General features: G+C 42.9%; 1 protein-coding gene across 4 annotated transcripts in view; it reads right to left on the bottom strand.

Annotated features, from left to right (window-relative positions):
• Positions 1-15,600, bottom strand: part of LOC105523974 (schwannomin-interacting protein 1) — an 833,968-nt gene that overhangs the window by 135,096 nt on the left and 683,272 nt on the right. The gene's annotated exons all lie outside the window — the stretch shown is intronic.

Raw genomic sequence — 15,600 nt, 5'->3', positions numbered from 1 at the left:
CGCCCCTTCCCCGCCCGAGGCTGGGAGACCCGGTCCGCGCGGGAGCTGAGCTTTACTTTCTAAGGAACCGCTGGCAGTCCGAGGACTCACTGCCGCCTCCGCGCCTCTCTGGCCGGCCCCTCCTCCCACCCACTGGAAGGGTCGGGGTGGGGAGCGCCCTCGGCCAGCGCCGGGCAGGGTGGTCCCCCGCCTCCCCAAAAGGTGTTCCTGGCCGGGGCGCGGCGGCAAGTAGCTGCAGACGCCGCCACCGCCCTAGGGGAGGGAGGACGCGCCCTCCTGGCGGCGAAGCCGGTCCCGCCACCGAGCATGCCCAGAGGCTGCCGGGCGCGGCGCAGTCCGCAGTCCGGGTTTCCGCGGCAGCGGCTGGAGCGGGAGGCAGGCTGGGATGGGGTTGGAGGGGCCCAGGATAGGCCCAAAAGAAAGGGGCACTGGGCGTTAGGGGCGCAGATCCAGCCAGTTAGCAAGGGCAGCGCGCTGGGGAGAGTGGTGTATTTTTACGCCGACACCCGTATTTTCTTGGCGTGCTTCAAGCCGTCTCTGCGTGACTCGTTACCCCGCCGAGGCCACCCGGCACCCCAGAACACGAGCCTGGCACCTCCTATTCCACGCGGAAATGCCCGAGTGACCCTGTGAAGGACCTCCCTCCCCTCACACACGCACATACACAAGCCCATGTGGGAGCCCGAGTGACGTGTGCTTGGTGGTCATGCACCATCATTTCCCTTCCACCTTCCTCCTCGCCGCTTCCTCTCCCTCCACTGCACAGCTCCAGCCGCCCTGCCGCCGCCGCATCCCCTTCCAAGTTCAGGCTGCGGGTAGAACCTGTTGCTTTAGCTCACGTTTCTTTTCCCCTCCGGGCTGCACGCTAAGAATGACCTCAGCGAGGTGTGTGTGTGGGGAATGGAGGGTAAGTGCGAGAAAGGACTCCTGTCTGGCAAGGAGACGGAGGAAGCGGATGGGGGCGAATGTTCTAAAGGGTTGGGCAAGCCACCAGAGACTCTTTCCGCCACCTCCAATCAGGGGGACCTTAAAGGAGGGGAAGAGGTAGATATCAAGTGAGGGTGCCCCTGGCACATCCGCTGCCTTTGCTTCCTTAGATATTTCAGGTACCTGAGTCAAAGAAACCTATGCTGGTGTTTTCAAAAATGTACGGGCTGCCTGAGTCTGGCAGCTAATCTCCTTTGGAAGAAGGTTCTGTGAAATGAAAAATACCAACACTTGGAAAAACATAGATGCGTCACAGAGCACCTACCAAGAATTTCCTGTGAACCAACCATTCTGACCTGTAAGAACTGGGAAACTAGGAAATGCCCTTTTCTCTGTGGTGATGGTGAAAAATATTACTTAATTTTATAACAAATTGGAGAGAACCAATTTCTCTGAACTTCCAGATGTGGGCCTGTTGCTAATTATTCCCAGTGAATTCTAGCCTGGACTAAATGACTTCCCTGGTGTGGCACAGTCCAGATGGAAGAACAGGGGAATGCATGGGATTCCTAAGTAGGGAGTGGCTGCCACCCTGAGGATTCTTCTTAAGCCCTAGTGGAATGTGGTGCTGAGACCCTTTTTGAAGTGATTTCTGTGAGGCACGACTCTCCTGTCCTAGGTAGACCTGAGCCAGGGAAGATAATCTAACCTCTCAACTCCTCTGGAAGCAGCAATCTTAGGAATAACTGGAAAAGGGGCCTTCTGGTCTGGCCAGCTCTTTTGTAAAACGGTACTGATGATTATTTAAATTGTCTTTTATGGTAACATCTGTAAACAGCCTGTCTTGTGCTCCAAATATGGTTTGATTTTGAGATTGCTCTGGAGCCCTGCCTGCCACTCCAGCGGGTGGAGGTGGCCCTGTGAGTAGGAAGATGTGAGTAGGAAACATTTGATGTGCTGGGAATTAGATAGCTGTTTTTCAGTTCACCATATGACCTGGCATGGCTTAGATCACAGAAAACTCCCTGCTTTGTGGCAGGACACAGGTAGACAGATAAGTACTGATCACCTGGGGGGTGTGATCATCACCTGGGGTGATGAGAGAGAGCTGTGGTTTCATTCCAGGTTTTGAACATTAGGACCTCCTCAGTCACCCACCCAGACTCCCTCTGAGCTCTGGGCTCATCCCCCTGTTGCCCAGATGGTCCATGTTCAGGGAATGCAAAATAAGGCCTAAGAAAAATGTTTGGCAAAGAAAGTCTACTGCCAAAAATGCATGGCATTTCAAAGCCAAATATAAACATCTTTGAATTACCTGTACTTTTAAATTATTTTCCGACCAGATATTTCTGGATCAGATGAGAAAGTACCAGGTTTCCCTTCTTTTCTCTTCACACAAGGTGCCTGGCTAGCCCAGTTTCCTTTCTGTTTCCAGCCTTCCATCTCCTGCCAGGAACCCTCCCACTTTGGAACAGGAAGCTCTGCCAACTCCTAGGCCCAGCAACAGCCTGCAGATATGTCCAGCAGGATAGGGAGATGATTTGCAAAGTGATTGAAAGATTCTGTCTTCCTGTTTACAGGAACATTTTTTCAAGTTAGGGGCTTGGAGCTTTCAGACTTAGATTTGTCTCCTGAAACCTTTGTAAATTAGACATCAGAGGTGTGGGATAAGCACCTTCATGCTCTGGCTCCAGCACCTTTCCCCATCAATCAACAAGTCCTGTCAATCTACCTAAGTACGAGGTCCCTCTCAAATACCCACTGCCCCCACCCTATGGGCTGCTGTGTCCTGAAATTGCTAAATAGTTTCCCAACTGATTCCTGCCCATTCTCTTTATGCAGCCAGAGTAGCCTTACTAAAATGCAAACCTGAACAAGTTTCTCCCTTGCTTCATTAACTACTCCCCTACCCACCCAGGTCTACTCACTGCTCTTAAAGGAACTATTTCTCCTCCTCCACCCCACTTCTTTTGGTAAATTTTTACTCATCCTTCAAGTCTCAGCTTAAATGTTACTTCCTCAGGGAAAGCTTGCCTGATTCTCTACACCTGCCCTTACTGGGTCAGGCGACATTCGCATGTGCCCATGACACTCACTGCATATTGAGTTGCTGTTTAATTGCTAATCTTCTCTACTGGACTCATGATAGGAAATGCATTTTATATCGAGACACAGGCCACACATTCATATAAAAGTATATGCAAGGGAAAGAAAGTTTCATAAAACTCTTATTTTATAAAATCATATCGAATTCATGTAAAACTAAATCTAGTCACACCTTACTGCATTGACTTCCCAACGCTTAGATGGGTCAGGGCTTCTAATATGAAAAAAATACTCTAAATTCCATGAAGTGGGGGACGATTTCCCTTATTCACGGTAATTGGAATGGAATAAGAGCTTAATAGGTATTTGTTGCTGGAATTATTAATGATAATGTCTAATTCATATCATCCTCAAAGATCCTATGAAGAAACTACTGTTATCCCTACTTACAGATGAGGAGGCTGAAGACAGTGAGGTTAAGTAACTTGCCCAGTGTCAAAAAGCTGGTAAGGTAGATGGCAGAGCCAGGATTTGAACCTGAGTAGTTTGCATTCAGAATTCTTGTCCTAGTCACTCAGCTTGGTATCCTTTGGTCAAGGTGCATATGAATGAATTTACCAAGCAAAAATGTCAGAAAGGGTCTCCTTGCAGCTACTTCAAACTAGATCTCAGTCTGCCCTGAGGCTCCTTGGGCAGTATTTATGCCTGTGCAGTGAAGAAGGCATCTGGCAAGAACAGCTGTTCCCCTTTGCTCACATGTGCTCAACCTCCTTAACCACCAAGTCCAGCAATATTTAGCAAGTAGGGAGATTTAATTGTGTAAAGGAAGAGTATAGATACTTCCAGAAATGCAATTTCACATTGTTGTGAACTATGTGCTATATGTCCCCCTACCCCCCACAAAACAAATCCTTTAAAAAGAAAGCCACCATGAGATTGGGGTATTTATTTTGTCATCAATAGGAAACTGTCTAGATTAATACTCAAAGACAGGGGTAAGAAGATCGTGTTCCTCAGGGGTCAGTGCTATTTGTAGGATTTTAATCTGTAAAGGCAACATTTGAGAAAGGACTTGATTGAAATATTTGAATCAAAGAGTATGAATAGACAGGAAAATATTTATTTGCAGAATTTCCAGACTAATCCTTATATTATTAGCCCTGATGCTGAACCTTAAGTTGTGGCATTTAGAGTAATAAAGAAATGGCTGGCAAAGGGTTTGTATTTCATCTTTATTACATGAATTACATGCAGGTCACATGCAGTACACAGATGTTCTCCTATTTCATCACCTGAATATAACTACATGGAGATATTTAACAGCCCTGTGGGGTGAAGTGTCCTGGATACAGAACATCTGGGGTTTGTTTCTGGCCCTATCTCTAACCAACTTTACGATCATAGTTTCCTCATGAAGGAGCCCAGACACATGATCACAGTGTTTGGCAAATAGTAACAATTAATTAAATGAATAAATAATGAGTGAACTAAAAAGCTACCTCCAGCTTGAAGACTATGGATTGCATTCTAGAAACAATGAGGAATATAGTATAAAAATGTCTCTGAATCTTTTCATCACCTTTCTTGTTGGTAATATAAAGTTGGTTCCTCCACTAATTAAAAATCAAGGTCTATCTCTATTAGGCAGGTTGGCCTTCTTGGATGCATGGTAGTTCTCTTTTATTTCTGTAGAGCCAATGGGTTAATCTTACTAGTCTATATGTGTAGATACTTTGGAGATGGATTCTATGTACATCTAAAATTATTTTCTTCTCACTTTCACTTACAAAGCTATATTTTAATGAAAATATTTCCTTTAAAAAATTAACATATTAAATGTTTTCATTTTCTAGCAAACCATGAGATTATTATATTTGTTTTCTACATTTTCCTCAATTAAAAAAAATGAAATGGAAAATATAGGCAAAATCGCACTTAAAAGATATCTCCAACGACCTACTTTCCAAACTTGAAACCAGGACACATGGCTTGACAAACACTATAGTGCTTACAGAAAGTAGGTGAATGTATGTTTGAAATGAAGATTATCCTGAACAATCCATACACATTGGCAAATGAAGCAAACCTAACTGCAGCAGAGGGATGGTGTCTTTATCAGAGAAAAGTCACACAGAGGGTGTCAGGACCTCAGCACGTGGCTGCACAGATTGTGCCCTGTATAGTGCCAGGATTGTGAACTATACAACAGGTCTCTGCCAGGAGGGACCATTTGGCACCATTCACATAGATGGCAATGTGAATGGTGCCCTCTGGAGTTATGCAGTGCACAATCTGCACAACAGTACACAGAATCTCTCCAATAATTCCATTGGTAGGAAATGTGCTCTCTTCACAAGATTGGAAAAGGCAGCCTGCTGTTCTTTTTTAAATAAAATCATTCCTTAGATTGGATGGCAATGACAAAAATTCAAATAAATTATTGTGTTTTTTCCTTTTCCAGAAGTTCTCTGCCACTAAATTCTACTTTCCTTAAGTTCCTAGCAATTCTTAAAAATGTAAGTCTGGGCCAGGCACGGTGGCTCATGTCTGTAATCCCAGCACTTTGGGAGGCGGAGGAGGGCGGATCACGAGGTCAGGAGTTCGAGACCAACCTGGCCAACACTGTGAAATCACGCCTCTACTAAAAATACAAAAATCAGCCAGGCATGGTGGTGGGCGCCTATAATCCCAGCTACACAGGAGGCTGAGGCAGGAGAATCTCTTGAACCCAGGAGGCGGAGGTTGCAGTGAGCCAAGATCACACCACTGCACTCCAGCCTGGGTGACAGAGCAAGACTGTCTAGAAAAAAAAAAAAAAAATGCAAGTCTGTAAGTAACTCTGAACTTAGTTTTTGAGCTTCATTGAAGAGAATAAATTGAACAAAAGGGCATTTAGAAAAAGCTGGGGAAGTTTTTAGACAACTGCAAGGGTCAGGGAAGCATTGTAAGTCATAGGCATGGAAGCCCATGTATACATGACTCTAATATAAGATGAAGTATCTCCAAAACTGCATGCCCTCTACTTTAAAGTGTTTAGCTTATCAAAGAGGAACATTTTCACAAGATACTCTAGGAAGTAAAAACCCTGTTTTGGTCATGTCTTGACATAATTCTGGAAACCTTATAAAGTCAGAAAATAGCTACTGGCATTGTCAGTGCCACACAGCAGTAGGCATGGAAGTAGCTTGGTGGGACAGGGAGAACTCTTCAGGATACTTGGCTCTGCCTCTGACTAGCTCTGTGTTTATGGGCAACACCATCTCTGCAGCTAGCTCTCTGGGCCACTGACTTCCTCCTGAAAGCAGAGTTGTATGAAATTGTCTGAGGCTTAGAAACTGCCAGAATTTCATGGGCTGTAACTTAGGTGCCTCCAAGGGCCAGGCAGGTGAGGTAAATGAGTGAAGGGGGCACCAGGGGTGACAGGGAGTTCCAGATCTGAGTCATTAAGTCACTGAACCACACAGCACAAAGGTATCTGATATGATTTAGCTGTGTCCCCACCCAAGTCTCATCTTGTAGCTCCCATAATTCCCATGTGTTGAAAGAGGGACCTGGTGGGAGATGATAGAATCATGGGTCTTTCCTGTGCTGTTCTGATGATAGTGCCAAGATCTCATGAGATCTGATGGTTTTAAAAATGGGAGTTTCTCTGCACAAGCTCTCTTTTTGCCTGCTGGCATCCACACAATATGTGACTTGCTCCTTCTCGCCTTCCACCATGATTGTGAGGCCTCCCCAGCCATATGGACCTATAGGTCCAATAAACCTCTTTGTTTTGTAAATTGCCCACTCTTGGGTATGTCTTTATCAGCAGCATGAAAATGGACTAATACGGTAAATGTATACCAATAGAATGGGGCCTTGCTGAAAAGATACCTGAAAATGTGGAAGCGACTTTGGAACTAGGGAACAGGCAGAGGTTGGAACGGTTTGGAGGGCTCAGAAGAAGACAGGAAAATGTGGAAAAGTTTGGAACTTCCTAGAGATTTGTTGAATGACTTTGCCCCAAATTCTGATAGCAATATGGACATTAAGTCCAGCTGACTGAAGTGATCTCAGATGGAGATGAGGAACTTGTTGGGAACTGGAGCAAAGTGACTCTTATTATATTTTAGCAAAGAGACTGGTGGCATTTTGCCCCTGCCCTAGAGATCTGTGGAACTTTGAACTTGAGAGAGATTATCTAGGGTATCTGGCAGAAGAAATATTAAGCAGCCAAGCATTCCAGAGGTGACTTAGGTGCTGTTAAAAGCATTACATTTTAAAAGGGAAACACATCATAAAAGTTTGGAAAATATGTAGCCTGACAATGCAGTAGAAAAGAAAAACCCATTTTCTGAGAAGAAATTCAAGCTGGCTGCAGAAATTTGCATAAGTAACAATGAGCTGAATGTTAATCCCCAAAACAATGGGGAAAAATGTCTCCAGGGCATGTCATAGGTCTTCATGGTAGCCCCTTTCCTCACAGACCCTGAAGCCTAGGGGGTGAAAGTGGTTTTGTGGGCCATGGGCCAGGCCCAGGGTCCCTGTGCTGTGTGCAGCCTAGATACTTGGTGCCCTATGTCCCAGCAGCTCCAGCCATGGCTGAAAAGGGCCAACATAGAGCTCAGGCTGTGTCTTCAAAGGGTACAAGCCCCAAGCCTTGGCAGCTTCCATGTGGTATTGAGCCTGTGAGGGCACAGAAGTCAAGAACTGGGGTTTGGGAACCTCCACCTAGGTTTCAAAAGATGTATGGAAATGCCTGGATGCCCAGGCAGATGTTTGCTGCAAGGGTGGGGCCCTCATGGAGAATCTCTGCTATGGCAGTGTGGTAGGAAAATGTGGGGTCAGAGCCCCCACACAGAGCCCCCACTGAGGTACCATCTAGTGGAGTTGTGAGAAGAGGACCACCATCTTCCAGACTCCAGAATGGTAGATCCACCAACAGCTTGCACTGTGCACCTAGAAAAGCCACAGACACTCAGCAACAGCCCGTGAAAGCAGCCAGGAGGGAGGCTATAGCCTGCAAAGCCACAGGAGCAGAGCTGCCCAGGACCATGGGAACCCATCTCTTGCATCAGTGTGACCTGGATGTGAGACATGGATTCAAAGGAAATCATTTTGGAGCATTGAGATTTGACTGCCCTGCCAGATTTCAGACTTGAATGGGGCCTGTAGTCCATTTGTTTTGACCAATGTCTCCCATTTGGAATGGCTGTATTTACCCAATGCCTGTACCCCCATTGTATTTAGGAAGTAACTAACTTGCTTTTGATTTTACAGGCTCATAGGTGGAAGGGACTTGCCTTATCTCAAATGAGACTTTGGACTCTGGACTTATGAGTTAATGCTGAAATGAGTTGAGACTTTGGGAGACTGTTGGGAAGGCATGATTCATTTTGAAATGTGAAGATACGAGATTTGGGAGGGACCAGGGGCAGAATGATATTGTTTGTTTCTGTTTCTGTGTCCCCACTCAGTCTCATCTTGTAGCTCCCATAATTCCATGTGTTATAGGCAGGACCCAGTGGGAGATGATGGAAACATGGGGGCAGGTCTTTCCCCTGCTTTTCTCATGATAGTGAATGGGTCTCACAAGATCTGATGGTTTCAAAAACAGGAGTTTCTCTGCACAAGCTCTCTTTTTGCCTGCTGTCATCCACATAAGATGTGACTTGCTCCTCCTTCCCTGCTGCCATGATTGCGAGGTCTCCCCAGCCATGTGGAACTGTAAGTCCAATAAACCTCTTTCTTTTGTAAATTGCCCCATCTTGGGTATGTCTTTATCAGCAGTGTGAAAATGGACTAATACAGCATCCAAATTAAAATTCGGAATGAAAAGCAGGTTTCATCCTCAACTCATCCCTAGATCACCACTTGGACCTCTGCTCTTAGCTCCAGATTTCCAGAGTTCCAAGTCTACATGAACATGAAAGAGTCAGGGAGACTGTACATCTTGGCTTGGGCTGGATGGTCCTGCTTTAAACCTGTTGTCCTGGCATAACTATAATGGCACCCTCCTTCACTCTCAAAAGTGTCCTAGTTTACATGAGAAGTCATACAGCCATCCAAAGTAAGGGGGAATCAGCAGTGACCTAACACAAACTTTTGGGAGCAAGTTCATTTATTCAAATTTGTGCAAGCCTTCAGATGAAGCTAAGTAGGTTTGGCATTGTTTTGTAAGTATAAAGATAATTAAATAAACTACCAAAATATCCCAACAGAATGGTTCAATAAAAGCAGTATGTCATGAATTTTAAAATCACAGACAATATAGGAAAGGCTATCAATATGTGAAAAATGTTGAAATTCACTAATAATCAAGAAAGAAATTTCAATAACAATGAGGTAACATTTTGCCTGCCAGAGTAGTTAAAAATTATTTAAAACTCTAATATCCAGTATCAGGATAGGTGATCAAAGGAACTCTCATATACTGCTGATAGGTCTATAAATTGGCTAATACAAACTTTCTGGAATGATATTTGACAACATGTTTTAAACATCTTTATGAAGTTTATGTCCCATAACCTGTTATTAATTCAACAAATACTATTGAACACCTACTACGTGTCAGGCACTGAGGGATAAAGTAGTAAAAGAGACAGATGCTATTTTCTCCAACTGAGATTTCACTCTAGTGGAGGAGCAGACATTCCAGGGAAAAAATATACAACAATTTAAATTACAATTTGCAATAAATACCCAAAAAGTAGACTCAAATGATACTAAGAGAGCATGTGGTTAGTGCATGCATTGGGGGAGGTATCAGGAAATGGGCTGAGCAGCTGAAGACGGAGGGAAAGGTGAATAAAGTCTTATAAAGCCTTGAATAAAGGTTTTGAGGATGGAAGAAGCTTACCACATTGGAGTAATGGGAAAGAACCACTAGGTTGGAGTAAGAGAGGAAGGGGAAAAGTGGCAAGCTGATGGTGGAGAGTGAGGAGGGGTTGCAACTAAGATCTTCATCCTAATAGCCACTCAATGATTGTGAAAGCAGACTGGTATTTTTGAAACCCTCTGGATGGTGGAGAACTGAGAAATGATAAGGTCAGAACAAGGCTGGTGCAGAGAGACTAATTAGGAAATATGTATAGCAGTCCAGGAAGGAGATGATGGTGGATTCAATGAGGATTGGGAAGACAGAGAGAAATAGAAATACTAAAGACATTTAGGAAGTAGAATCAACAGGATCTAGTGACTAAATAGATGGGGGTGGTGAGGGAGAGAAATGTCACTGATGGGTTCCAATTTTGTATCATAAGCAACTTGGTGGAAAGATGGTGTCACTTTACTGAAATGGGTAATAGGAGGAGGAGGTTTTGGTAGGGGAGAAGAAACAGGGAAGATAGTGAATCCTTTTTGGACGTTCTATATCTAAGATGTTATAAGACATACAAGTGGAGATGACAAGTATATTTAGCTATGTAAGTTTGGAGCTTAGCAGAGAGATCTGGGGCTGAAGATATAAAGATGGGAATCATAGCATATGGATGGTATTTGAAAGCTTGGGTTTGGGTGACATGCTCTTGAGACAAATATGGAGTGAGAAGAGAAGGCCAAGTTTCTAGTCCTAATGGACTCTAGCACTTATAGAACTAGGAGAAGCAGCATGAATTTTTAAGGAAGACAGAGCAGAAACGAGGAAGGGCCAATAGTTACTGTTCTGGTAATATAGCCTAGGGATACAGAAATGAGGATCTAGATTTATGCACGAAGAGGCACATTGTGGCATTTACAGTAGTGAAAATTTCAAATGTCAAAAAATAAATGTTTACCTACATTGTGACACATTCATTCTGGGGAATAAATGCAGTCAAATAAGATGCTTTTGAAAATTATAACATTAACTGAAATTATAAGGTTTGGATCTGCATCCCTACCAAACCTCATGTTGAATTGTAGTCTCCAGCTTTGGAGGTGGGGCCTGCTGGGAGTTGGTTGGATCATGGGGGTGGATATCTCAGGAATGGTTTAGCACCATCCCCTTGGTGCTGTTCTCGTAATAGTGAAATCTCGAGAGAGCTGGTTGTTTAAAGGTGTGCAGCACTTCCCCCCACCCCACTCTCTCTTGCCCCTGCTTCCACCATGTGAGACACATCGCTCCCACTTTACCTTCTGTCATAAGTAAAAGCTCCCTGAAGCCCCCCCAGAAGCAGATGCTATGAGCCAATTAAACCTCTTTTCTTATAAATTACGCAGTCTCAGGTATTTCTTTATAGCAATACAAGAACAGACAAATACAGTGAATAAAGGAGGGTATAAATTATACATACAACATGATCACATTTAAAAAATTAAATGGTTATATGCCTAGAAAAATCATGTAGTAGAATGTTAACAGAAGTTAAGTATAGATGGTAAGATTGCAAATGATTTCTTACCTTTGTATCTATTTGTATTTTTTAGTTTCTTTGCAATAATCACAAGATTGGTGGTGTTTTAGTCTATTCTTTCACCACTATAAAGAAAAGAGGTTTATTTGGCTCACAGTTCTGTAGGTTGTACAGAAGGGAAGGCCTCAGGAAACTTACAATCATAACAGAAAGTGAAGGGGAAACAGGCACATTTTACATGGCCAAAGCAGGAGGAAGAAATAGAGCTGGGCCTGGGTTGGGGGTGGGTTGGGGAGGGTGCTACACACTTTTGAATGACCAGATCTTGTGACAGCTCACTCACCATCACAAGAATAGCCCTGAGGGGATGATGCTAAACCATGCATGAAGTATCTATGAAGTATCCACCTCTATGATTCAATCACCTCTCACTAGTCCTCACCTCTAACACTGGGGATTACAATTCAACATGAGATTTGAGGCCAGGCATGGTGTCTCATGCCTGTAATCTCAGCACTTTGGGAGGCCGAGGCAGGCGGATCACGAGGTTAGGAGATGGAGACCATCCTAGCTAACACGGTGAAACCCCGTCTCTACTAAAAAATACAAAAAAATTAGCTGGGCATGGTGGCAGTCGCCTGTAGTCCCAGCTACTCTGGAGGCTGAGGCAGGAGAATGGCGTGAACCTGGGAAGTGGAGCTTGCAGTGAGCCCAGATCACGCCACTGCACTCCAGCCTGCGGGACAGAGCGAGACTCCGTCTCAAAAATAAAAGAAATAATTGTTCAGAAGAACTGGAATTACTTTCTATAAATTCTGTGGTGAATTGCTTTATAAAGCAATAATTTTATAGTTATATAAATCACCCACTAATTTGAAGTTTTTGAATATCAGATTTTCTTTCCAAATATAGACTGCATCAGCACACTATGGGGTCATAAGACTGAAGGACAGATTGGCAAACTTTTTCTGTAAAGGATTAAATAGTAAATATTTTTGGCTTTGTGAGTCATATGGTCTCTGTTGCATATTCTTTTTCGTTTTTTTAAAGCAACCTTTTAAAAATGTAAAAACTTTTAACTCCCAGGCCATAAAGAATAGATGACAGGATGGATTTGGCCCACTGGCCACAGTATGCTGCTGACCCTTGGACTAAAGGATGAATTCACAACAGTGCATACGTACTTTTTAAATAAAAAGCTAACATAATATTGGAATTGTAGGTGAATCTTCTATCATTAGAGTACTAGAACCAGTTTGTATCTATTTTCAACAGGAAGCAGACTAAATGGAAAAAGTCTAAAAAAGCAATACTTAAAAACAAAAAGTTTATGTGTTTTTAATGGGAAATTGATCCCATGCAATTATGTCAAAGAGTTATTATTTTTAACCTAGAAAAGTAAAAGCAAAGGGGATTTTTTTTTTTTTTGTAAAATGAAGAGTCTTTTAGTATTTCTTCTAAAATCTTAGGTTTTTGGTATTATGAGGGGAGTGTTGCTGTTACATACAAGAAGCTATTCAGTTGTTTATATCACAAATTTGGGAGCCATCTTTGTCTCCCTCCACCCACTGCCCCATCACCAAATGTGGTTAATGCTGGTAGTGTTCCAAGCAGATCCCTGTTCCTGGCTGCTGTGTACACCCGACCCTACCCCTAGCTGCTATGAATGTTTGGCTGTGAAGGACATACAGCTGTCCTTTATGGTGAAATTTATTCCTCTGCTTTCATCAGGCCAAGGATAGACTATCTGATTCCACATCCTACCTGGCATTTTATCCCTGTCTATCCTGCTTCTCTCACTTTCTCACAAGTTTATCGCTCAATAAAGCATCAGCACCCAAATCCCTATCTCAGGCTCTGCTTCTAGGGGACCTGATATAAGATACCAAGTCCTAATGATTCCACCTTCTAAATATATTTGGCTATACACCTACTGTGTACCCACAAAAATTAAAATTGAAAAGTAAAGATATAAATTTTATACATATGCTGTATATATATGTGTATGTGTGTATATATGTGTGTACATATATATGTACACATACAGACATATATACACACGTGTGTGTGTGTATATATAGATACATATGTGTGTGTGTGTGTGTGTGTGTGTGTATATGTTTGGCTTTTTGACCAGTGCCTCTGCTTGGACAAAGGGTATTGAAGTAATCTTATAACTTTATTCTTCTCTATGAATAAACTTCTAAATTTAGTATATGATATCAATACTTTTTATGAATATCAGGAAATAGTTTCAGTGAAGTGATGCCCCAATGATCTGATAAACAAGAACTCCCATAAGGATAAACAAAGAACTTAGAAGAGGGTTAGTTTTCAACTGATATTACTGTATAGAATTATTGCTAGTATTACTAGTACTAGTGAGTAGAAACCACTGTATATCCAGTATTATCAATTTTGCTAATTGTTACTGATTATGTTTTAAAATTACACTAATAACTAATAGCCTACAAATAATCTTCTAAGACCTTTCCACTTTATTATACTATAATACGTTCATTGATGCTTAATAGGATGTGAATATTTGCTGACTCCAAAGAATACCTTTATTAGGATTTGCATATGTGTTCAATTTATCTTTTCAATTACACCTACATTAAAACCATCAAAATTAAGTTTGCAAAAACAGGCTATGTGCAAGCTGCAGAGCCTCAATGACTTGTGACCTTCTGCTCTATTGCATTTGGGTTAATGATTCACAATAACCTTCAAGAATAAGCACCGAGTAAATCAAAGGGTTCTGCATGGCTCTCCGGGAATGTTGCACACAATGCCCAGCAATCGAAAGCACGACCTAGTGCAAGATGGGAGCTGGGAGCATGATGAACACAAATCCACAGCAATGGCCAAGGAGATGGTGTTTTCCCAATGGAAACTTCACAGCTTTCCCCAACTCCATCTAAAATGGTTCTCTCTTCATTTTTCTTATTCTGGAAGTAGAAAATTAGCTGCTATTGCTCCTTCTTTTTTTTTTTTTTCTTTAATTATCTTTCGAGATGGGGGTTTCACTTTGCTCACTCTGCTGCCCAGGCTGAGTGCAGTGGCACAATCTCAGCTCACTGCAGCCTTGACCTTCTCAGGCTCAGGTGATCCCTCCACCTCAGCTGCCCTTGTCCCCTCACCCCACCCCCCACCCCACCAGTAGCTGGGACTACAGTTGCACACATTTCCCCTCCCCAAGTAGTTGGGACTACAGTAGTGCACCACCATGCCTGGCTAATTTTTTGTATTTTTTTAATGGAGATGGGGTTTTATCATCTTGCTTAGGCTGGTCTTGAACTCCTGGGTTCAAGCAATCTGTCCACCTCAGCCTCTCAAAGTGCTGGGATTATAGGCAAGAGACACTGTACCCAGCTTCTTCTTGTACTTTCCCAGTGAAACACATTTTGTTTCAAGTTATTCTTAATCATTTTCAATGGTAACTCCATGGTGAAAAATAAAGTAGACCATTCTTTGGTTTCATAATCACTGAACTGCTTAGTGTTTGGTTACCCATTTTTAGTATATATATTATCCAGCAACAGAAACTAACATGTTCTTTTTCCCTTCTTTACTTCTTGAAGAACAGGGTCAAAACAGAAACCTCTGAGTATCTTGTTATTTAAATAGAGGCAAGTCCAGATTATTCCAATACTTGAAACGAGTCTATTACCTAGGAATTCCTTTTGACTCTCATAAAATGGCTTTAGTGAGTTATAGCCACATTCTTCATTCTGAGCACTGGTATAATTGCCCAAACCCTGCTCCCATGCTTGGTGGTCCAGGTAGGAGCTGGGCACAGTGCTGGAGGGTGGCAGGGGTTGGCATGAGTTGACACATGGGGCCAAAGGGCAATATCTGGATCTAGGCAGTTAGGACAAGTCACTATCATGCTGGTACCACCTCCATAATTTTGCCGTATTATACTCCATCTCTACTTCTTCTTATATAATTCTTTTCTTGAATCAACTCATTTTTAAATTAAATTTATTCAAAACAGAAACTTTACATTACTACTATCAATGAAATATAAGTATCACTTGCTAACGTAGAAGAGTTATGTTACACAGTAAACACATATACTGTGTTTCATCAATTTTGAGACACACTTTAAAAAATAATTGTGCATGAGGGCGGAGCAAGATGGCCGAATAGGAACAGCTCCAGTCTCCAACTCCCGGCGCAAGCGACACAGAAGACCAGTGATTTCTGCATTTTCAACTGAGACTCCGCCTCTGGGGACAGGGCACAGCTGAATAACAACACGGGAAGCAGCACAGACCTGTGCAGACGCGAACGACTCTGTCTGACA

Source organism: Colobus angolensis, unplaced genomic scaffold (genome assembly GCF_000951035.1).
Source record: "Colobus angolensis palliatus isolate OR3802 unplaced genomic scaffold, Cang.pa_1.0 Scaffold48, whole genome shotgun sequence".
In the NCBI taxonomy this organism is placed as follows: domain Eukaryota; kingdom Metazoa; phylum Chordata; class Mammalia; order Primates; family Cercopithecidae; genus Colobus; species Colobus angolensis.
The sequence above is the reverse complement of the archived record's forward strand: the minus strand, read 5'-3'. Positions and strand labels throughout refer to the sequence as shown.